The sequence below is a fragment of the Rhinolophus sinicus genome, chromosome 17 (assembly GCF_057876585.1).
Source record: "Rhinolophus sinicus isolate RSI-liver-muscle chromosome 17, RSI-T2T, whole genome shotgun sequence".
In the NCBI taxonomy this organism is placed as follows: domain Eukaryota; kingdom Metazoa; phylum Chordata; class Mammalia; order Chiroptera; family Rhinolophidae; genus Rhinolophus; species Rhinolophus sinicus.
In genome coordinates this window covers 74,210,772-74,233,436 of record NC_142517.1, presented here as the reverse complement: position 1 = coordinate 74,233,436, position 22,665 = coordinate 74,210,772, and the positions used below count along the sequence as shown (strand labels likewise).

At 38.3% G+C, this 22,665-nt stretch overlaps 1 protein-coding gene across 27 annotated transcripts in view; it reads left to right on the top strand.

Moving 5' to 3' along the window:
* BBX (BBX high mobility group box domain containing) overlaps positions 1–22,665 on the top strand; it is a 245,215-nt gene that overhangs the window by 13,046 nt on the left and 209,504 nt on the right. For 14 of the 27 annotated variants that reach the window (XM_074332306.2, XM_074332334.2, XM_074332358.2 and 11 more), the window contains one exon: positions 18,078–18,165. The exons of 10 other annotated variants lie outside the window; for them this stretch is intronic. The gene's annotated coding sequence lies outside the window, so the exon portion shown is untranslated. The remainder of the gene's footprint in view (positions 1–18,077; positions 18,166–22,665) is intronic. 3 more of the 27 variants (XM_074332374.2, XM_074332300.2, XM_074332308.2) reach the window with 1 other exon arrangement.

Below are 22,665 nucleotides of genomic sequence, written 5' to 3'. Positions count from 1 at the left end.
TGTTGGTGACGTTACGGTAACAAAAACTATTATCAATTTAATTCAGCCTTCATCGATTGAGTACCTATGGCATGTTGATGCTGATTTATAGTTTTGAGGATAAAAAGATGAATATGGAACAGCCCTTGTCCTCAAAGCAAATGTGTTACTGGCTGGGAAAGTCCACTAGATGTAAATGTCTATCGTGTAACTTATTCTGTGCTAATTGTTCTAACAGATATGGCATAAAATAGTACTGAGTAAATACCACTGAAAAGCTGGCTAATTCCGACATAGGAGCTGGACACTAAAATATGGGGGGTTTTGTTGCTGTGGCCCTGTGTTTGTCCTGATTATCATTAAGGTTGTAAAACTAATTTGGTCCAGGCACTAGAGTGGATTTTAAAAATTAGATTTATAACTCTAATTTGGCTTTTATTTAAATATTAGTGCATCCTTTTGGCCCTTGGTCTATTTAAAAAGCCACTGACTTTTTTTTAAATAAAATTTTCAATTTATATTAAAAAGTTGTATTTCAGTCAAATATTTAAGACTTTATTTTTCCTTTTTTTATTTATTGGTATTGATGTCACAATCTGTAATGATAACACTTTTGAAGTAAAGAGAAGTGACACCTTTTAAATTTATTTTTCCTTTTTTTATTTATTGCTATTAATGTCACAATCTGTAATGACAACACTTGAAGTGAAGTGTTTGAGGATTCCACATATACCAAATCATGTTAAAAGCATACTGAACAGAATAATAAGTTTGAATAGACATCCAAACATGCCAATAAAAATACTATAAACTATTATAGTCAACACTTTTACTTAAAGTACATTAGTTAGGAGTATAGTAATAAGACTTTGCCCAATTAAACCACACAACATGAGATTCTAAAGAGGTAAAAATGTACTTTTCTATATAATCCATGAGAGATTATAGATTGATGGAATCATTAGACATAGTTTTTAAATCAGCTTTCACGTTTTACAGGATGTTTTCAGCCTGCATTTACAACTGTGGTTGTCTCATGCCTTGGTTAGCGGTGGTTTACAGGCACCCATGAGTTTGGTTGCCTTTTATGCTTAGTGATCTGGGTTCTGGTCTGTGGATTCTCCTTTAACTTGATCAAACTTTCAGTATCACTTCTTTTAATCATGACTTTTGGTTTATTACACCTCAGACAGAATGTCTGCCTTTTCACCCAGTTTTAGTTGTAGCCCTCTTTTGACTGATCCTTCCTGGATATCAGCCCAGTTTAGATTAAAACTTTGTTTCTAAAATATGGTGCTCCGTGTTCCGCCCTGGGTGCTTGAATAACAAACAAATACATTCATAAGCAAAAATCATAAAGATGCTGATCAGTGAAAATATTTCTTCATAAGCTCACAACATTGCTAATGACCCTAACAATTACACTAAAGCAGCAAAGGAATACAGACGCACAGAATAACAACTTGTGAGTCTTTCTTCCATTCTCTGTGTTGGGGCTCTTTGGCATCATGGAAGTAACAGCCACTCAGATCTCTTTTTTGCCAGTCCTCATGGCAATCGTGCACTTCATAAGTTTTGTGGACAGACGTGCGTTCTCATCTGATTTGATGCTATCCATTCTCAGTTGTCCCACGGAACATGTTCAGATTTGTTGTAAGGCCAGGGTTTTGTTTTATTTTAGTAATGTTCCACAATACAGCCTCTGCATGAAGAATGCAAGTCCATCCAGAAGTCTTCTATAGCTTGAAAGGTCTTGAGGAGTGGGATCACACGTGGCACAGAGTTACACGTGTGAGGACCTGGTCTCACACATATAGTGATAAGTTTACTGCATGAGAAGCTGTGCTAGTGAATTGGTTGTTAGGAAGTGGATTAACTTCCCTTTAGTTTTTTAAATTGACCATATATGTCATTTCTGACATACCTTTCAAATACAGCTAAATGGCCTTAAGAATTAGGGTGATCAGTACTTTTCTTCATTAAAGATGTTTTGCTGAAAAGTTCTGACTTAATTAGTTTTTCAAACTTAACTGTGTATTATTATTGACAAATTATAATTTCAGGATGCTTTGTGTGTATTTCTAAATGACCTTCAATTAGTAATGGCTACTGATTTTACAGATTGAAGTTTTGCAGTTCCCAGCTTCCTATATTAGGTAATCAATGTAAAGTATACATAAGGGAGCTGCATAAAGGAATACAGCACTGATCATTTTATGAAGATCCATCTTTGGTAAGCAAATGATCATCTTCTATAATATCATATCTATTTGGTAATTCCAGGTTCTATATATTGAATTGTCTTTATTTTATGCAATATGTGTTTGTTGAGTATAAAGCTGAATTAGGAATTCTGGGGCTTGCAGAATAAAAATATAATAGCTCTGGCCTCAGGATGTTATTAGTATAGTAATGACACATACCGTATATACCACGTGTGGAAAAGAAGGTAAAGATGCTATGATATCCATGGGACACAGGGATGATGAGCATAGGGTGATGTAGGAAACAGGTGAGAGCAGATTGGAATGGACCTGAACTTTGGTCGTATCGCTTAATGTTTCGGCATTGTTACAAAATGCTTGCTTGAATCTACCAAAGAGAAAAATGAACCTGGTGGAAAGCCCAGGCTAACCCCACCTGGGCCAAACAGTTCATTCCAAATGTGTCATCATCAAGCCAACGCAATCTGGACTTCTTAAAGGCTGCCGTATCCCCCTCAGTAAAAGAATTTGAGCGGGTATCCTTGATATGTGTGCATTTATTTATAAATTATATATACTGAGCTATTAATATAGTATGCTATATAAATAGCTTAGAAATAAAAAAGACACTGAATACAAAGAAAAACTCTAATATTTTCTTACCTACTCCAGTGTGCTGTGCCTTATTTATGTTTTATGGTTTGAGAACCCCACGTTGGACACCGTAGTTCAAAATTGGGCAGTGTCACATCAAGTTTAGATAAGTTCCATTAGATCAGTGACTTTGTTTTGCTCACTGCTGTACCTCGGATGTGGAGAAAGCACACCCACCTTAACTGCTTAGCGCTAGAAGTGATACCACTTTCACTAATATTCTGTTGGTGAAATGGTAGAAGCTCAATAGATACGATTGAATGAATAGGCAGAATGAGGCTGGTTAGTAAGGACAAGGAGAGTCTAGCTCAGCATGAGGGATCTAGTAAAAATAGAGGCAATTATTGTTCATTGCTGTGTCTCCCGTGCCTATACAAGTGCCTGCCACCTAGTAGGAACTCAATAAAGATTGAGTCGACTGAGTAGTGGTGTGGACAGTGTGTGGCTCAGCGTGAGGGATCCGGCAGAGTCCACAGATCCATGGGCCTGAAAAGGTAAATTCCAGGAAGTTCCATAAAGTAGGACAGAGTATGGAGCTAGACTAGCTATAGGGAGGCAGAAATTGAGAGCTGCTGCTGCTGCTGCTGCTGCTGCTGGTGGTAGTGGCGGCACAGTGTTAGTACTAAGAACATCTGGGAGGAATGGCTTTGGTGACCTCAGATCTTCAAAAATGTGATCTTAAGCAGTAGGATCTGGATTTTACTCGTCTTTGTATCCATAATGCCTGGGACATAGTATAGTAGGTGTCTAATTAATTTTTGTTGAATTACTGTGTTTATTCTATGTACCGGGTGTAGGAGGCTCTGTGTATACAGGAATGGATCAGTGTCAAGATCAGAGGCCTGTAAATGAATCCTTCCCTGATTGAAGCAAAGCCAGTGATTCTGGGATTACCTCATACACAGATATGTTTTTAAGCCTTGGCGGTGTTGCCTGCACAGAGATACTCTAGTGACCACAACTGCCAAATCACATTTAGTTGTTTATTTAAAGTTCATTATTAACATACTTTTATTGACATATTATCTATCAATAAAGAAAATGGAGTTTACGATAGAGTTATTGCTTATATGCTGTCTATTCTATACCTTCTTCCCCCATCACTAAAGCTGGGATATGTTCTGGATCACCACAATGTATACTATTACAATTAGGACCGAATTTATTTACAAATAAATGAGACAAGGTAGTTTGCATTTTCTCTCTTCTTTTCGGAGTTTTCTTATTCAGACTTCCTCTTTAAGAGGTGATGAACATTCTAGTTTTGTGGTCATAAAATAAACCTGTCATGCACTTTATTGAGTGTTGTCAGAGTTGGGGAGAAAAAAAACATTTCCTCCCTGAGAAGTTATGGCATTAGCTCTGTCCTTTAGAAGGTGGCCAGACGAAGGCATCCTTTTTGGCTCAGTCATATCGGTCAAGACAGGTACCCCCTTCCCCTCTCTACATTTCAGTCTCATTTAGGACATGTTTATTTAAAGCAGTTTCACATCTGCACAATTAATAAATTAGTGTGCTCTAATTTGCATTTCTGATGTCTCGTAGTAAATATAGGAAGTTCCCCTTTGTCCTTACAAAAACAGTTGAGTCTGCCCAGGCTTCCTAGAGGTGGATAAAAATTTCTTCATAGAGCCCTCCTTTATCTTTAGCAGGGTCTCATCATTAAGTCATCAAATCTTTATTGCAAGACTGTCACCCTTAAAGGCACAGTAGGAACGTATCTTGCACTTAACTGTTGCAGTCTAGAGTTTACACTGATTTCACTGACATCTTATTTGCTCCTTAAAACCACTCTGTGAGGCCGGTAGTAAGGTATCATTATTTTCATTTTGCGGATGAGGAAATAGGCTCAGTGTTGTTGAGTGGGTTTGACCCAGGTCACCGAGTTTGCAGTGGCTCCCATGAGACCAGAACCCAGTATTCTGGCCAGAGAGCTGCCCACTGTGATGCGCAGAATTTATCTTATTTCAACAAAAATTTGTGTTTTTTTTTCTTTTTTCTTTCACAACATTTTCAATCTGATAAGTTATTGTAACTACCTGGAACAGCAGTGGAGTTATTGTAAATACCTGGAACAGCAGTGGCGTAGGCAATATGATAGTTTAATTGTTCATGCCTGGTAGCATATAAAAGTATCATTGAAATGGGCCTTACATTTCTGGTGTACCTAAATGTATTTGTGTATTTAGATCATGTGTATCTCGGATGACATGCAATGACTGTCCATTTGACTTAACTTTTTTGGAGCTTGTGATGGAAAATTGAATGCATAGGAACCACACACTGACAAAGAAGTTCTTTGAAGTGTTTATTAGGATTCTTAAGTGATCTTTAGATTATGTATTAGGGCCATTTTTTTTCCTGTGAGACATACTTCTGAAATTGTAATGAAAATTGGAAAATAGGAATTGATACCTAGATATTTGAGCTACACCCATTTCTGGAACACATTCATATTATAAATTTGATATTAACTGGTATTTAAAAAAAACTGTAGGCAAGTGCAACAGTTTTTCTTTTTAAATTTAAAAGACATTTAATGTGGCACTTTGTAGAAAATGAACATTTCACAGGCCAGTTAGAGAATTCAATATAGCACTTCTGCCAACTAGAAAAGAGAAGATATTTCTATCCAAAAATTACTATGGGATCAATTCAATTAATGTTTTACATAGGAGAAAAGTTTTATTTGTCAGGATTAATCTCAAAGTTCCCCAAGAGTAAAGAGGCTAGTAATTATTTTACTGTGGGAGAATGATAAAAGATTGATTGCATTAGATCTCCAAAACTTTTTTTTTATTTAAAAGATTTACGGTCTAACCCCAAAGCAATTTATTTAGAATATTTTTTAATAGATTGCCTTTACTTCAATTTAATTTTTATAATTTGTTTTTGAATATTTATACCAACTTTTGGACACGGTGTAGTAGGAATGGCTATAGAAGAGGTTTGTTGAAGAATTGCAATTTGAAGAAAAGCCAGAGCATGTGTTTTTTTGGAGAAGGCATATAAAGATGGAAGGAGTTAGAAATTGTGAACTTTTTCTTTATTTTGGAGTATGAAAATAAAAGTCATGAGCATACATGAAAATCCTCAAATTTTTAAGCAGTTACATAAACTCTGAATTTAGTGGTTCCTCTCTTTCTACCTGGAAAGAGCCTGTGAGGAAGGAATTATCTCCATTTTAGGTGGGGGAACTGAGCCTCGGGCTCAGCAGCTTACCCAAGGTCATTCTTTGGTACGTGGTGGAGCTGGCGTCCCCTTTCAGCTCATTCTGTCTGAGGAGGCACTGCTTCTGCTCACTCACTCACTGCCTTATCCTGCCTCTCGTGCTGCCCGCCTGGCATTTGTGTCACTCTGTAGTGCCATGTACCTGTCTTGATTCCTATTGAATTGTAACACTGAGGGTTGAAAGCCCAGCCTTCTGGCTCAGGATAAAAGTACTTTTTCTGCTTTTCTGTGTTGTCATGCCGATCATCATGTACACAGTTGCTCATTGATGACTATTTCTTGAATCATTCTAATTATATGGTAAACTTTTAAACTTAAGGTGAATTTTATAAAGTATCTTAGGAGATCATGATTAAAAAAAATAATTGTGCCACCACATAAAAAAGAAAACAGTTTTGGAATGTTGATAACTTACATCCCAAGAGAATAGAATTTAGCTCCAAAAGGGATATTGCAGATGATTTTGAAGTAGTACAATCCATCATTTTAAATTTGAAGAAAGCGAGTCCCAGATTAAGAAACTAGGACCCAGGCCATGTGAGTGGCAGGGTTCGAACCAAGATGTGAGGCTTCTGGTTTGGTGTTTTGCTATGGAAAGCTGCTTAGCTCCAAAATGATGTGAAAATAATTTTAGTCAATTGATGGCACCATTTCACAGCAGGAATATGTAACATTTTTGTGTTGTTTATAAATGGTTGAAAAGATGAAAGAACTAAAACGTTTTGTTAGAATAAAGCTATATGTACTACATCATACATAATTAACTTTGAAATCATTTTATTATCTTACTGGTTGACTTCGAATTTGTTTAGTAGTATAACAGTTTTGGTAGCTCACAGATAATAAGTGGAAACATGGCTTTCCAGTAGTTCCCTGAGTCCTGTGAAAACAAGAGGAGGAATTTGCAAAACAATAACACATTGTTAAAAGCCATGTCCGTTTATCAAATGTCCTTAAGTTTATTACACTCTTGTTTTAGGAAAAGCAGCTCCTTCTAACCATAAGCGAAAGAACCTTTAACGTTTCTAGGGCTGTTCGATTTTGTTCTAGCCATCCAAGTATAAACTGCTTAAGAACTGTTGATCAGGCGAAAGAAGTTTGTAAAACCCTGTTGTGAGAGTGATTTCACTGATTTGTGTGCCTGGACGCCTCATGGTGGCCTCGGTAAGAAACTGCTGTAATGAAACCTAGTGACTACATACCTTGGAATTGACTGAATCCACTCAAATGGATGTGGACTAAACATTAGTGAGTTAAGACCCCAGATATTTTCAAGGTTAGTATTTTTTAGGGCTCCTTTTGGAGAAATTAACCTCTGCTCTGCAGTTCAGGGAGGAAGCCTGGAATGGAGTCTCAGAGTTCTGCCCCTGGGGCTTCACCTGGGAGTGGCCATTTTCCAGCCCCTGACTTCCAGAGAGTAAGACCCAGGTAGTCCCGACAGCCGCCATTCTCTTTTTCTCCTTTGTGTACTACAGAAAAAAGGCACCCCTTTCTTGAGACCCTTTAGTTCCAAATGTTGGAAAATTGTCATTTTTGACTGATTTTGTCAGAATGAGGCACTTCTCTGCCTTTTGTCCAGAAATTGTCATAATGAATGTATAGATCTGCTCTGGGATGTGAGTGGTGCCCCCTAGGGCTGTGCACAGCGCAGCTTGCCCAGTGGGATGTGGAGACCCTGCAGGGCAGTGACATCCAAGGAGAGCATGTCTTCAGACATCGGGGTTTAAAACAGCGCGTCCAGAAAGCCATGAAGAGTTCTTAAATATAAAATGCTGGTTACTTATGAAATCCTTATTTTTTAATTTATAAACATGATAGAAATTAAGTTAAAAGGTAGATAATGGAGACATTTCTTTACCTCTGAGGTGTACTAACAAAAGGCTCTATAATCGAACACATCCCTTGGCCCAACCAATTTCATTTATTTTCAAAGTTAGTCTGCCTTTTTGGAGTTCTGATTAAAGATGAAATTTTTCTGACCTTTATAAAGGAGCTTTCCCTTTATTAGGTAGGTGCAGTAAGAGAAAGCAGAATGGCTTTACACATATACTCTTTTATCCATCATTAACACACTTAATTGTCACACCATGTAAGTGCAACTTGATTGGATTTTTAACATACCAAAAATTGGCAACTTGTGATGAGGAAAGTATGATCTGTGAGTTAAGGGAACGAAAGGAAAAATGAACTTTTTATAAATCTTAAGTGGCAGCTAAAAGGAAACAAAAGCTGTTAATTTTTGTGCGAGAAGGGCGATAGCAAGATCGGTACTTTATCGGTACTTTTTAGTTGGAAGCAGAAGGTTTCAGAATGCAGCTTGTCTGACTTGAGGCCGTTGTTTGGGCAACTAGAGCTTGTGGAGGTTTAGTCCTGTACACATTTGGAAGGAGAGTAATACATTCACCGTCTTTGTACTGGCCCATGGAATTATTTTCTTAACTGGAGCAATAATTACCTTTCTCATTCTTATTTAAGAAGTGAGTTGCAGTTGGTGGGGTATTCAGCAGGAAATCCACTACCCTGTTTATAGTCTGCTGCTTCCCTGGTAGAGTTTGAGTCCTGCCCAGTAGGTAGTGAGGATGCATTAAGTAGTTAAAACAACGATTGTACTGGGCCCTTTATTCAGCTCAGTGACATGGTTGTAAAATACAGGATTCAAAAGAGATTTTGAAAAGGGTCAGTGAAATGTTGCTCCTTTGTAAAAAGAAGACTGCTTGTTTACAGTAGCTCAAAGGTGCTAATTGTGTCTGGTAGGAATATTACCTAGGAAGCCTCAAGGTAATCCTTAATCCTTGACTTTTACTTAGGTCCCACTGGCCAGTGACCAGTTTTCCGAGCTTCCTGTCTTCACCGCAGACTGATAAATGTTAAGTTTGTATCAGCACCTTTTTCTGTGCACTCTGAAGCTCAGCTCTCTCTAAGTAAGACCTGGGGGCCACTGATCATCCGTATTTTGATTCCCTAACTCTTTAGATTTTGCTGAGCTAACATTCATGCTGTAGTGATTCCTGCCCATAAAATACTAGTTTTTAAATTTTATGGCATTTGTCATTTTACTATTGCCATAATTTTTGGAAATGTTAGTATGAGTAACTTAAGGACCACATGTTTAAAAGCCCTTTGTCAGAGCACTGGTTATTTGCTTTCTTAATTGACTAAGTAAACCCAGATTTTTTTAGATTGTATGGTACACAGGGCCATGTGATTAAATAAATCATTATCAAGTACTTTTAGTGACAAATCGTTTTAGTAAATGTGGCAAAATCATTTATGTCATGTGAGATAATTTCTGCAAGAAACTCGTGTTCTCTTTTGGATTTTTTTCTCTTTTTTTTTTTAGTATAAAAAGGATTGGGACTTCTGAGTTAAATAACAACAACAAAAATTGCCTCCATAAAAATCCATAGTAATCATAACGGTAATGCAAGAAAAACATTTTAAGTATGTCTTATTAATTTAGGATGTATGAACTAGATATTTGATCATAATAGTTGGCAAACTGGTTGTTGGGCTTTGTAGGGCCATACCTACAAAGCTATGTTTATTTCATCACAAATAGGATGCAGTCATTGTATGTGAAAGTAACGTATGAGTCCTTTATCCCTCCAACTCCTGCTATATTTTCAGAAGGAAAAGTAATTGTATTAGTTTGCTGAGTAACTTTTTACCCATCAAGTTTCTCTTACATTTTATTAATATAACTGCTCTCCTAGTTTGTTTATTCTGACTTGTGAGTAATGAGTATTTTAGGTAAACTTCATAATGTTCAAGATTGAAAGACTAATCGATACATATTTCCTTGCTTTAAAAATTATAATGCTATTCAAGTAACAATTGTCTAAACAAGCTGTTTTATATTGTAATGAAATAGTGCTAGAAAAGGATTTGCTCTGACAACGTGAAATGAAACTCAAACATTCTCAATTTTGTTTTGTTTTGTTTTTTTGGTTAAGATTTATAGCTTTAAATCTCAGCTAAGTTAGGGTGATGGCATAAATTTTGGTTATCTGGTAGAACTTTAAGAAAAGTTTAAAGGAATTTATGATGGTTCTAAAACGTATCTTTAGTAAATGTGTGGTGTTGGTGACCATTCACTAAATACCTGTTCAGTGAATGAAATTACTGAGTGAAATCATTGTCTTAGTTGTGTAGGTGTTGATTATCACTTACATGTTTAACAGTTCCTGCTTCAGTACCTATCAAGTAAAGAGACGTTTGGGAATTACTTAACGGATGAATGAAATGTAAGGCTGAATTCAGAGCTTTGCAAGTTCTTTTGACATATATACGTTTAAGATCTGGTCATAATCTTTCCCAGATTAGCATGAAACCTATCCTAGTTGGTTTTCTTTTCTTTTTTTGAAAAAGATATTTGTCCTATTCTTCATGAAGTGAGTAAAATATGACCTTAAATATAACCTAATACAACCTGTATTTACTACCATAAATCAGTCCCTCTTATATGCACTTTCAAATATCTCACTTTAAAGAGCATAACAAGTCTTGCTGGTCAGTATAATTTATTTAACTTCCTGCACTTTTTTCCTCCCCTCCTTTCCTGTTCCCTTTCCTCTCTTCCCTCACAAACCTTGAAACTGAGGCTCTAGTAGGATGAGGAATTTATCTAGCATCACATGGGACGGGCCAGCATCTAAGTCCAAAGCCAGTTCCCTTTACAGTGTCCTCACTTATCCAGGGAATCTTACACCTGGACTCTTAATATCTGATTCTTGGAAGAGTTTCTTCCCCCTCCCTCTCCTATTTGTTTGGCTTTTTCGTGATTTAAAACTGAGTTTTGGCCTTAGCCACACTCTCAGAAACCTAATTAAGTTGGTCTTTTAATATCTACCTGAGAGGCAGCAGGGTTTATAAGTGTCATTGAGTGTCAGACAACCCCATTTGAATATCATCTGTGCTACATCTTAGCTCTGTGGGTTTGGGCCAAGCACTTAACCTCTTGGTACTCTGGTTTTCTCATCTATAAAGAAGAAAAATAATAGTTACTTTTTAAAGTCATTTTGGAAATTAAAAGGCAAAACCTATGTAAAGCAGTCAAGCGCTTTGCACACAGACACTTAGCAGCTATCAATTTATACTCCTTTGTATAAATTCTTCTGCCTCTGTTAGATATATTGAGGTATCTGTGTTTATATGTGTGTTCATTTGTCTATTCATAAGCATAACATAAGATCTTATATTTACACTCATTTATGTATGAAAAAACAGGTTCAGAAAACGTGGTTTTCTCATCGGTGGGTAGAATCCTCATCGTGGATAATATTGTATATTTGTAGATAAATAATAAAATGTAGCATTCAACAAACATTTTTATTGAGCTCTTTCAATGGGCTAGGCTCTCTGTTCTAGTCTCTGGGACTATAGTAATAATAACGTGGGTAAAAAACTGCTACCTGGATGGGAGGGTACTGTTTAGTTGGGGAAAAAAGACAAAAAATAAGTTGTATGATATGTTAGATGGTAATGTATTACAGGGAAAATAAAGCAAAGGAAGGAGAGACAGTATGGGGTTGCAGTTTTAAACAGCGTGGTTTGTGGTTAAAGAGGGGTCTTCCTCCGTCAGGAACTGGGCAAGTCCAGGAGGAGTCATGCAAAGATGGAGAGCACGGTGCTGATTTCAGGAACACCCTGTCCTCTTTCAAGACCCGCATGTCTTTCTGTACCCTTTTTAGAGTTCTCTGGAACTCTTGGAGACATTTCTGTTCAGCATGGAAGGTGGTGCAGAAGTTTGTACCTGGTGGCAGGCTTTTGGGGAATCAGCTATTACACTTGGAACAGGATGCTGGTACTCTGGATGGCTTTCTCTGTAGTTGGCAGAATTAGGGGCAAACCATGTGCATTCCTTGAAGCTAAAGTGCTCACTCATACATCTCTTAAGACTTTTCTTTGAAATTCCCTTATAACAGTCAAGTGAGCTAGTAAGTAGACCTTTTAGACTGAGAAGAAGAGTATCTTAAGCAAGTGTGCTGTTCTTAATTGCCTTTTTAAAATACTGAATGGGAGGAAGGGTGCATTTCAGTTTTAAAATAATTTACGAAGAGTCAAGACAGGAAGAAGAGGAGTAGTGTTGAGCTATTACTTTCCAGAAATTCTTAGGAGAATAAGTACTCCCTTCTCCCCACCCCCACATTTATTTATAGAGCTGTTAATTCTTTCAGCATGTATTTATTGAGCATCTACTATGTCCTAGGCACTGTGAATGTTGCCAAGAGGATAAGGGTGAGTGAAGTGGTGTCCCTGCTTACAAGGAGTGTATACAACAGGGAGAGGAAGTGCAGCCATAACCGCCTTATGAGACATTAACGAGATAACACAAGGGGAAGAAGCTAGCAGTACCTGGTTACAGTAGATACTCAGCACCTGTGTGTTGGTTTTGGGATAGTGATTAGTCACTCAGGAGAGTAGAGACAATATGCTAAAAGGATAGCTGAGGGAGCAGTAACATCTGGCTCCATTATCAGGAAAGTCTTCATGGAATCTTAAAACGGGTCTTGAAGATTGCATGGGATTTGGGCACACCCCCTGGGCGTGCCGAAATTACCTTATTTGGTTTTGTATTTTTAGCAGGTGATACAGAACAGGCTGTCAAATATTTGTTGGATGGGTAAATAAGGGGACAGGACAGTCCTGGTGAAGGGAAATGTGAGGGCAAGGGCATGCCAGAGATTGCGAAGCCCACAGACCTTTAGGAAAGGGTGAGTGCAGGGGAAATATTGCTTCTGAGTAATAATGGATCAAATTTTAGAGGCTCGTAATTGCCAGGCTAGGCAGTGGAGGATCGTTGAAGCAGGCTTCGTACCCTGCACAGGTAACATTGAGGCAGGGGACTGGGTGGCAGGAGCAGCAAGGGATGAGACTATTAGAACATCAGAGGCTGGAAGTAATTAGGAACGCATCATGTGAGGTGGCCACGAATGGAGCCAACTGATATTTTAGACACTGAATTGACAGCACACTAAACTACTTCAACAGGAGCTTAGTGCAGTGATTTAGAATGCCTCCTTTTGCTATAGGAACTGAGAAAATGAAAGCATCAAATCACGTTAACTGGAACAACTTTTCTAAGAGTTTAGTACTAAGTCATGCTCGCAGGAGCCCTTGTAAACACTGTGAAAGCAAAAGAATGTTAAGTAAAGTTGTTATATCAGTGTTTAGGTAATTTACATCAGAGTTCAATTTTTATATACTGTCAATATGTTTTTATAGTTCTTTTGGGCCCTTTGTATATTCTGTGTTATAAATACACACACACACACACACACACACACACACACACACAAAAGGGAAAGGAGAGGAAATACAGAATAACCACATATCAGTTACTTATTTGATGCTGCATTTTGAATCTGTAATGTAGCCCAAAAAGTACACTTTGTTGATTTTTATGTGAAAATTCTTATGATCATCAGTTTTATAAACTGGTTTCTAAGAAAGCATTTCAGGGAAGTGTTGTTGTTGTTGTTGTTTTTTATTTAAAGAAACATGTAGAATAGTATTGATGTTTAACTTTTATTTAGAACAATACATTTTTGTTAGGAAAAACATGCTTCAGAAAAATCATATTAGCTTTTGCCTTCACATGTAGCATAAAGGTATGAGGGTGTAAGAAGAGACGGTATAAAAATGTAATATATATGAGTCTTTCCTTCAGGATCACAGCTCTTATTAATACACTTGTATGTTAGGGTGTCAGTCCTGAACACGAGTGAACCCAGATTCCAGCCCTGGCTTGTGCACACGGAGGTGTGTGACCTGTGCCAGACATCTTATTCCAGCAGGCTGCAGTTTCCTCATCTGGGAAGTAGGGGCAGGCCTGGAGTGATCAGCAGGGTCCCTCCCAGGGTAGCTCCTTGTGACCCTGGCACCTGTTAGAGCCACAGAGGGAAGAGACTCCTATAAACATTGACAAACTGTAGTATTTCAAAATTCAGATTATTTAGTATGCTTCGTAAGTTCCTGACTCTTATCTTTTTTCCTCCAGGAGGTGGAAAGGCCCAGGTTTACTTTTGTTGCAGAACATTGCCTCTTTCTGAGCAGAGTGCGAGGCCCATAGATGATGCCCCCAGTGAATAATTGCTGGGTTTGTTTCAGCTGTGAGAGACGTCAGTGTGCTAAGAGATTGCTCTGGGACTTGATCTGACCCTCTGCTGATGTCAGAGAAACAGTTGAAACAACCCTCGCTATATTCAGAAGTAAACTCTTGAATGGATGGTCACAGAAACCATCCATGTTCACTCAATGAACATATTTTGAGGTCCTGCCATGTGCCTGACAGGCACAGGATTGCGCTCCGGGAATACACAGTTAGCAAAAATAGGTACCCCCAACGCCAGCTTCCATAGAAGTAGAGAAAAGCAGGCATTATGGACTTAGTACGAATAGGTGTTACTCCAGTATTACCGATGGAAAAGTGTGAAATCAAGTGACTATACTCTAAATAACCATTAAAAGTAAAATTGTTTTAAAAAAATGTCCAAATCAGTAAAAGTAAAAGGACACACTTGAAAATATTAAAAGATAATAGGACTCACCCCAACTTGCCCTCCCCAACTAACGGCTCATCCTCTTGACGTAAGGTGACAAAATTATCCTCTGGGTTTCTTCATATTAATATTTCCCTTGTTCAGATCCGAAGAACAGGGACATTGAAGCTGGTCGCAACAACCGTGATGAGACGTAGGGAGACCTGCAATCTCTAAGGATGTTGCAGCTCCAATTATTTAGGGATTTATAGATGAAAGGCATGTTTAGTCATTTTTGCTGAGGTAGCAGAGACCTCATTTTAGCCACCCTTTAAATGCTGTACTTCATTTGACTTCATAAGGAAATAACTCTTATCTCAAAAATTTTATTCTGGAGTAACAGTGATCCTCAGGTTGGTAAGAATCTGCTAAATTTGCTGAGTTTGAATAGATTAGGCAGTAGTGAAAAGTTTTTCTTATTTGGTATTTAGACATCCCATAATAAAGAATGATGAAAATCTTCACTTTATTATACCGATGGATTTAGCCATTTTTAATAAATTCTTCTATATTTGTAATAATAATTGCACTGTGCATTGAGCATTATGTACCAGCCATATGATAGGTGTTTTAAATTATTTAATCTTTACGGTTATACTGTGAAATAGTGTTACTTTTCCCCATTTTACCTATGAAGACCACATAGGGGATTCTGTGCCACAAGATGTGAATTCTGGTCACTCTGACTCTAAATCCAATTCTGCCATTTTCCTCCTGCTCCCAAGTAATTATGGCTGACGTGTAGGCCTGTGCATGTGAATGCATAGGCGAAAGGACAGATTAGGGAGATGAGGGGTTGTGCCTGTGAGGGCAGCATGAGGGAGGAGAGACTTTGGGGCTGAAACAGCAAAGGTGCATTTTAGAAGCTGAGGTGAAGACAAGAAAACAGTAGCCAGGAGGAGAATCATTCCAGAGAGAATTGTTTCCTGGACCCCCACGGATACCCAAATCATGGATGCTGGAGCCCCTTGTATAAAATGGCCTAGAACAATGCATACAGTTGTCGCTCCGCATCTGCAGATTCCCAACTGTGGATCAAAAATCTGTTTTCAGCCCCAGGGTGGTTGTATGCGACACCCAGGAATACAGAGGGCTGACTATATATTTATTGAAAAAGTTCCCCAGTGGATCCGTGCAGTTCAAATCTCTGTTGTTCAAGAGTCAACTGTAGTATAATTGGAGTACTTTTCTTGTGTTTGACCCTTGGTTTAAGGTTTTTAGATGTACCCAGCTCACAAAGGAATTTATAGACTTCCAAGAGCAGTTTAGCAAAGGAGGAGTAACGTGCAAAGGTCACCATAATCTACACAACTTGAGTTCTTCATCAAAGATCCTGGAGAAAGCTTGGCGTCTCCTTGTGAACTTTTTCAAGAAGACATTGACTGCTATGATCATATCACTCCTATAGTCATAAAAGTCCAACCAAAAAAAAATTATTCATCAAAAAAGCAGAAACTGAACCAAAAATACTACCCCACTCGTAAAGAACAGGATGCTCATCTTCCAGAAACACAGTCTGCATCTCTAGGTTAGAAAGAAGGTCAGAGCCCCAAGGAAGAGCATCTGGAACACCCCCGGGACGCAGAGCTGTCACTGAAGGAGGCTCTCTTCTTGAATGCTCAAAGCATGTCGGGTTGTCTGTGAAATCATGGCTACATCCAGCAAAGGGATTATTCACCCAAATTCTTATGCATATGAATGAGTAATAATTTCATACGGTCCTAAAAATTTCCGGACAAATACCTCCCCTTCCCCTAAGCATAACTATCTTAAAACATTAGGGCCAAAATATTATAAACCATTGTCCCCAGAGAAGATTAAAAATAGAAAATAGACATTTCTGTAAATATGTAACTTACATAAATTTATGATAGAAACATAACGGGGCATGATAGCACGTAGGAGGTTTTGGAGCGGATCCATAATCTTGTGAGGTTGATGTCGGGAGAGAGCTGTGTCCTTCCATGACAAGCCCTTGTCTCCACTGTCACGTGCAATGCTGGCCTAGGTGGCCCTGGCCTCTTCAGCTCTGTGGTTCATGTGCTCTGATTTTAGTATGCCACTCTTTGTTGCTATCTTGCCAAGCTTCTCCAAGATATTATGACTTTGCTTTCCATTTTAGAAAATTATTGATTTATAGAATCTACGGCCTATTCAACTCCGATTCAGTAGATGTTTATTAAGCAGGTTTATATGCTTATTATTATGCATAAAATGGTACATAGTAGATTCATAATTTTAAGGTGTGTATGTATCTTTATTTTATTTTTGAATTAGATTCTGTTTTCGGTGCTGGCCACGATCTAGACCATTTTGCTGAGCAAACTTTCAGAGCCCTTCTCTTTATAGGGGAGTATTACATGTAAATGCTGGGTGTTAGCTTTACAGATACCTGGTAACTTTCTGCAGTTACTCCTTTAATTAACAGAACCAGTGGGGCTGTCCCACTGTGGCTATTGTGGTTGTGGTGATTTTCTGGTTATTTCTTTTGAAGAAGTTGCTTTAGGAAATGTATTAAGGCACAGACTAGTCTTCAGTGGAATCCTATCAGGTCCCCATTTGAATCGCCAAAAAAGGCTCAATTTATATAATATAAACAATGAAGATGCTGGAAAACTTCAAGGAACCAAGCATTTGGCTAGATTCTCAAGCTCTCTCTTAAACAAATCTGGAAAGCCAGAATCAGAGTGATCTTTGGTTTTCTTAGTACTTTGCTCCTCAAATTTTTCTACTAAAGTTCTTGAATGGCAGAAGAAAGTAAACTCATGTTCTTCTGAAGTCAGGAGTCATAGACCAAATTGTGCTGCCAGAAGCTCAGATTTGTTCATGTTTCTAGAACGCTTTATCTTAAAAATCCACTTGAATATTCTACTGCATATGTTTTTTTTAAAATTAAAGTAAAATTGACATATGGTGAAATGCATAGATCTTAAGTATAGTGTGTGGTGAGTATTGACAAAACCATACACGGGTATAATCCACTCACTTACCAAGAATATACCTACATGTTTTAACATAGAAGTAGTATTTGAAATTATTTTCATCAAGAAAATTACTATTTACTTTTAAAATGTTGTGGTTTTCCTTGTTATACCATCTGTGTATTCCCCAGGGATGGTGGCAGTGGACATGGCATGATTATTCCATTTTGAGAAGTGTGGGCTTAGTCCAGAGAACTGTGCAAAATGGCTAGACATCTTAATGGACTTTCTTTAGCTAAAGCCTAACATTAGCTAGAGTAGTTGGTTAATGCCCATTGTTCATCTGAACACCCAAAAGTTTCTACTGCGCTAACTGCAAATAGTTGGTCAAGTCAAACAATAGGTCTGTGATCAGGAAATGAAAGATTCATTCACATTGTTTTTATGGGTAATCTGTTTTGTACAGTAAGCACTTTATTCACATGTATGTGATCTACCGTTTCTTTTAACGTCCTTTTCAGGATAACATTTGACACTTTACTTTGCAGTAGTCACCGTCCAGGAATCCCACTGATGACGCACTCCCAGCTTTTTATTCCCATTTCTTGAATTCTTTCGTGAACATTGCCTGCAACTGTAAGTGTTGTACCTCTGTTTTACTCCAGATTCTTTCAGAGAGCAGATATTAAAGTTTCCTTGCAATAGAGACCAAGTGTTAGGTATTGTATCTAGTGCAATGCACAATACACTAAGCCCACGAGATTGGTTTCGATTGTAAGTATTGGTGTTAGGTAATATAGAAGCTACAAAGTTGGCTAAGGAATATATCCTTTGCTCAAGGAATGTTTAATAATATTAGGGGAGCTGCTGATGGTAACTAATACTTACAGCTTTTGATATGCTAGGTGCTATTCTAAGCTTACTGAATGTATAATCTGGTTTCATATTCACAATAATCATTTGAGTTCATTGATAATATTATTATTAATGTGTGTGTCTTAGGTTAGGCTTCCTAGAAGCAGAGCCTGAGATACAGATTCTGTGCGAGTGATATATTGAGGGGGTGCTCAGGAGGAACCTGAGCAAGGGAGGGAAGCAGGATGGGGGCGGGCAGTGGTTCCTGGACTAGCAGTGTCAGCATCGCCTGTTAGAAATACGAGGGCGGGTAGTATAGAGGGTAAAGAGGGTCAACTATATGCTGATGGAAGGAGAACTGACTCTGGGTGGTGAACACACAGTGCACTAGATAGATGATGTATTATAGAATTGTACATTTGAAACCTACATAATATTATTAACCAGTGTCACCCCAATAAATTTTAATTTAAAAACAACAACGACAAATACCCTACTCAGGAGCCCCGAATCAGAAGCTCGAGTTGGGCAGCAACCTGTGGTTTAGCTAGTCTTCCAGGTGACTGTGATTGATACTAAAATTTCTCAGGTACCGTGTTTCCTCAAAAATAAGACCTAGCTGGACCATCAGCACTAATGCGTCTTTTGGAGTAATAATTAATATAAGACCCGGTATTATAATTATATTATATTATATTATATTATATTATATTATATTATATTATATTATATTATATTTTACCCAGTCTTACATTAATTTTTGCTCTAAAAGACGCATTAGAGCAAAATGATGGTCTGACTAGGTCTTATTTTCGGGGAAACAGGGTAGAGGAAGAAGCCATGTAAAGATGTGGGTTTTGGTAAAAATATTGCCGCACTGGGATCCTTCAAGGAGTTTTTGGAGCATGAATGGCATCACAGAGTTGCCATTGAGAAGAGGGCCACTTTGATACTTTAATCCATGAGGCATTGGCTGGGAAGGACTGCCCTGGGGGACAGAAAGTGAGAGAGGGGTATAATATCCAAGAATCGGTCAAAAGGTAGCTCATTTGTGAGCTGTGAGCACCCAACACTCCCAGCAGCTGGACGGTGGGTATGCTGGCCTAAAGGGATCTGGGTGAGGCATCCCAGCATCCGCTACACTGAGGTACAGGGAAGTTGAGTAACTAGCTCAGAGATTTGAACTCAGGCAGTCTGGCTCCAGAGCCCATCTTCCTCACCATTAGCTATACTGCCTCCCGGTCAGAATACACTTAATAGCAACAACAGCATGGATATAAGTGAACAAGACACAATTTAGAAGAGAGAGCTGCTTCTGACTGAGGAAAACAGAAGCCCCCCTGAAAGGGGTGTCATTTGATTTTGCCTTGAAGTAGGACAAGATCTGGACATGTACAAATTTATGTGAGAGGCTTTCTAAGTAAAAGGAATAGCCTGAGAAAAGGCACAGCAGCATTACAAGTATGGGTTTGTGTGTAGGAAGCTCGTTGTTTGGCTGAGATTTGGCTTATTAAGGAGTTTTGGGAGGACAGTTGTTCAACATTGGTTTGAGGCCAGTATCGCAGATATCCTTAGATGCCAGGCAAGTGAAGATTTTTAATCTGGGAAGTGATGTAGTCAGATCTGTACTGTAATATGACAACAGATGTGCGGGATGAATTTGAGGAGAAGAAAGGGGATAAGCAGAAGGGAGACAAGTCTGGAAGCAATCAGTGTGCACGATGAAATAGGACCTGCTCTAGGCAGTGCAAGTTAAACTGGAAAAGAAGAAATGAATAGAGAAGATACTACAGAAGAAGCGGTGTAGGGAGTTAGGGGAAACAAGAGAGAAGCCACTGAGGAAGCTGCCTGCCTAAGAGGATGCTGGTCCTTTCACGCGTGGACGGAGCTTCCGTGGTGGAGGGTGTTTGAGTGTGCAGAGAAAGTGCAATTCAACTTCAGGAGCACAGGTTCAGGAGTGTGGAATCTGGTAACAGGCATCCCATGTGGGTATGTCAAGCATGCAGCTGGAAATGCTGAACTAAAACTCAGGCATGGATATGTAGATTTAGAAGACTTCATTGTAGAGGCAATTATTGAAAGCCACAAGGTCTGATAATAAAATTGCCAAGGGTGGTGATAATAAGAGAGGGTCAGTTGTCAGTTAGGATTAAAATTCTTGGTCTCTTAACTTCTTGTTCTGTTTTGTTTTTTTTTAATACATTGACTCACATGGCCTCCAAATGAATAATGAGGTTACATTTTGCATATTAAATCAAGAGACAGTTAAACCCCTTATTGCTTTCTAATTCAGGGACTCAAGGTAGGGAATATAATTGGAAAAATGAAAAGAAAAAAAAAAACGTAAAAAACCCTCTCAGACAGTCAAAAGCAAATGTGTCTTTTCAGCAATTTCTAGGTAGTATTATATCTTGACTTTTTATCGCCTGTCTTTTTTTTTTTTTCCCCCAAAAGACGTAATTAAATAGTTTGGCTTTAAAAATCTTTCTCTCTTGTTTTTGCTATAGCTTAGATTTGTAAATAAAAGAAAAGGCAGAAATGTCAGCCAAGATGCTAAGTAAAGTCAACTAGGAAGTGAGAGTAAGATTTCTTTCTGATAATCCATGAAACTCAGAGTTAGTTGTATTTTGTTGTTTCAGTTTAGATATGTAGTCAGTTACTTCAGAAAGAGATGTTATAAATACTGATTAATGGGGCTATAGAACGGCATGTGCTGTAGCTCATTTTCTTTATTCTGAGTCCAACTGTTTGTGATGTCAGAAAACACTTCCCCTTTCACTGCTTATTATTATCTAAAGAATGATTTCGTAGGCCAAAAGTTTTTGGAATTTATACTTGGCGAAGGAATGAAAGTGAATTCATGCTGGAACAAACCAGGTGGACAGTCTATTCTTCCAAAGGCAATCCTGGGGAAAGGGAGACATCCCTGGCCTCCAGCCCCTAGCCAGTACCATAACCCTTGTCATGACAATCAAAATGTCTCCTAGGGGACAAAATCCCCTCTGGTTGAGAACCACTGTGCTGACTAACCTAAGCGGATCCAGCAAGAATGTGAAAGTCTGCATAGTCTGTATCTTAAGGTGTTGTAAGGTGTGGAATAAATGAAATTTTGCCATTTTAGAAACCAGTTCCTTGAATACTTGGGACAAATTGTCCTGGTTATGTAGAATCTGTTCCAAAGCAAAGTACAATGTGATACAACCACGTAGGGGGGAGCAATCGATCAATATCTAGCCAAAGTTAAGAAATATAGCAATTGTACATCTAGTTATACCCTAGCGAAGCTGTCCAACATCTGCACAAGGGTCCATGTACAAGGACACTGATCACTGAATTGGTTTGTAATAGGGAAAACAGGAAACGCATCATTGACCACCAGTAGGGAAACAAATACATGTGGTGTATTCAACACGGTGGAACCAATGAGAACCAGTTAAAATGAATGAGGTGAATTATATGGATGAAAAACAAAGTTGACGACAAAAACCAAATTGAAGAATAATTTCTACTATACAAGGTCAGACAATTAACTCCTCCTAGAAAAAGTGCTACATACCTCATTGCTGAATATCACTATGGTCACCTTCAAAGTACTCCTCTTGGGAAGCACTGATGCCAGCTCCTAGTCTACCCTTCAAAGCAATTTGGGAACTCTTTTTCTAGAATGGCCATCAGAGCTGTCGTTGTATTACCCTTGATGTCCCAAATATCATCAAAATATCATCCTTTCAATATTTCCTTTACTTTGGGTAAAGAAAGAAGTCATTGGGGGCCAGATCACGTGAATAGGGAGAGTGTTCCAATACAGTTATTTTGTTTACTGACTGAAAACTCCCTCACAGACAGTGCACTGTGAGCTGGTGCATTGTCGAGATGCAAGAGCCGTGAATTGTTGGCGAAAAGTTCAGGTCGTCTAACTTTCACACAGCCTTTCCAGATAGTAAACTTGGTTAACTGTTTGAGTAATCCTTCTGATATCAAAAAAGGTTAGCGACATTGTTGTAACAAGTTCGCGAACTTAATTGACAGATCTTGTATATCTTCCATGTTATGTATTAGTAAACACCCAAAACAATGATATACATTGTTTTGTTCAAATTTACGACACTGTCCACTTCTGATGAGGAAGGGATGAAGAGGAATGGGAGGATGAAGAGGAATGGGACCAGGGAGAGAAAAATGGGAGGATGTCAATTTTATTTACATTGTTTTGTGAATTTCTTTAAAAAGGTCTGCAGTATAAGCAGTTGACCCTTGAACAACACTGGGGTTAGGAGTGCC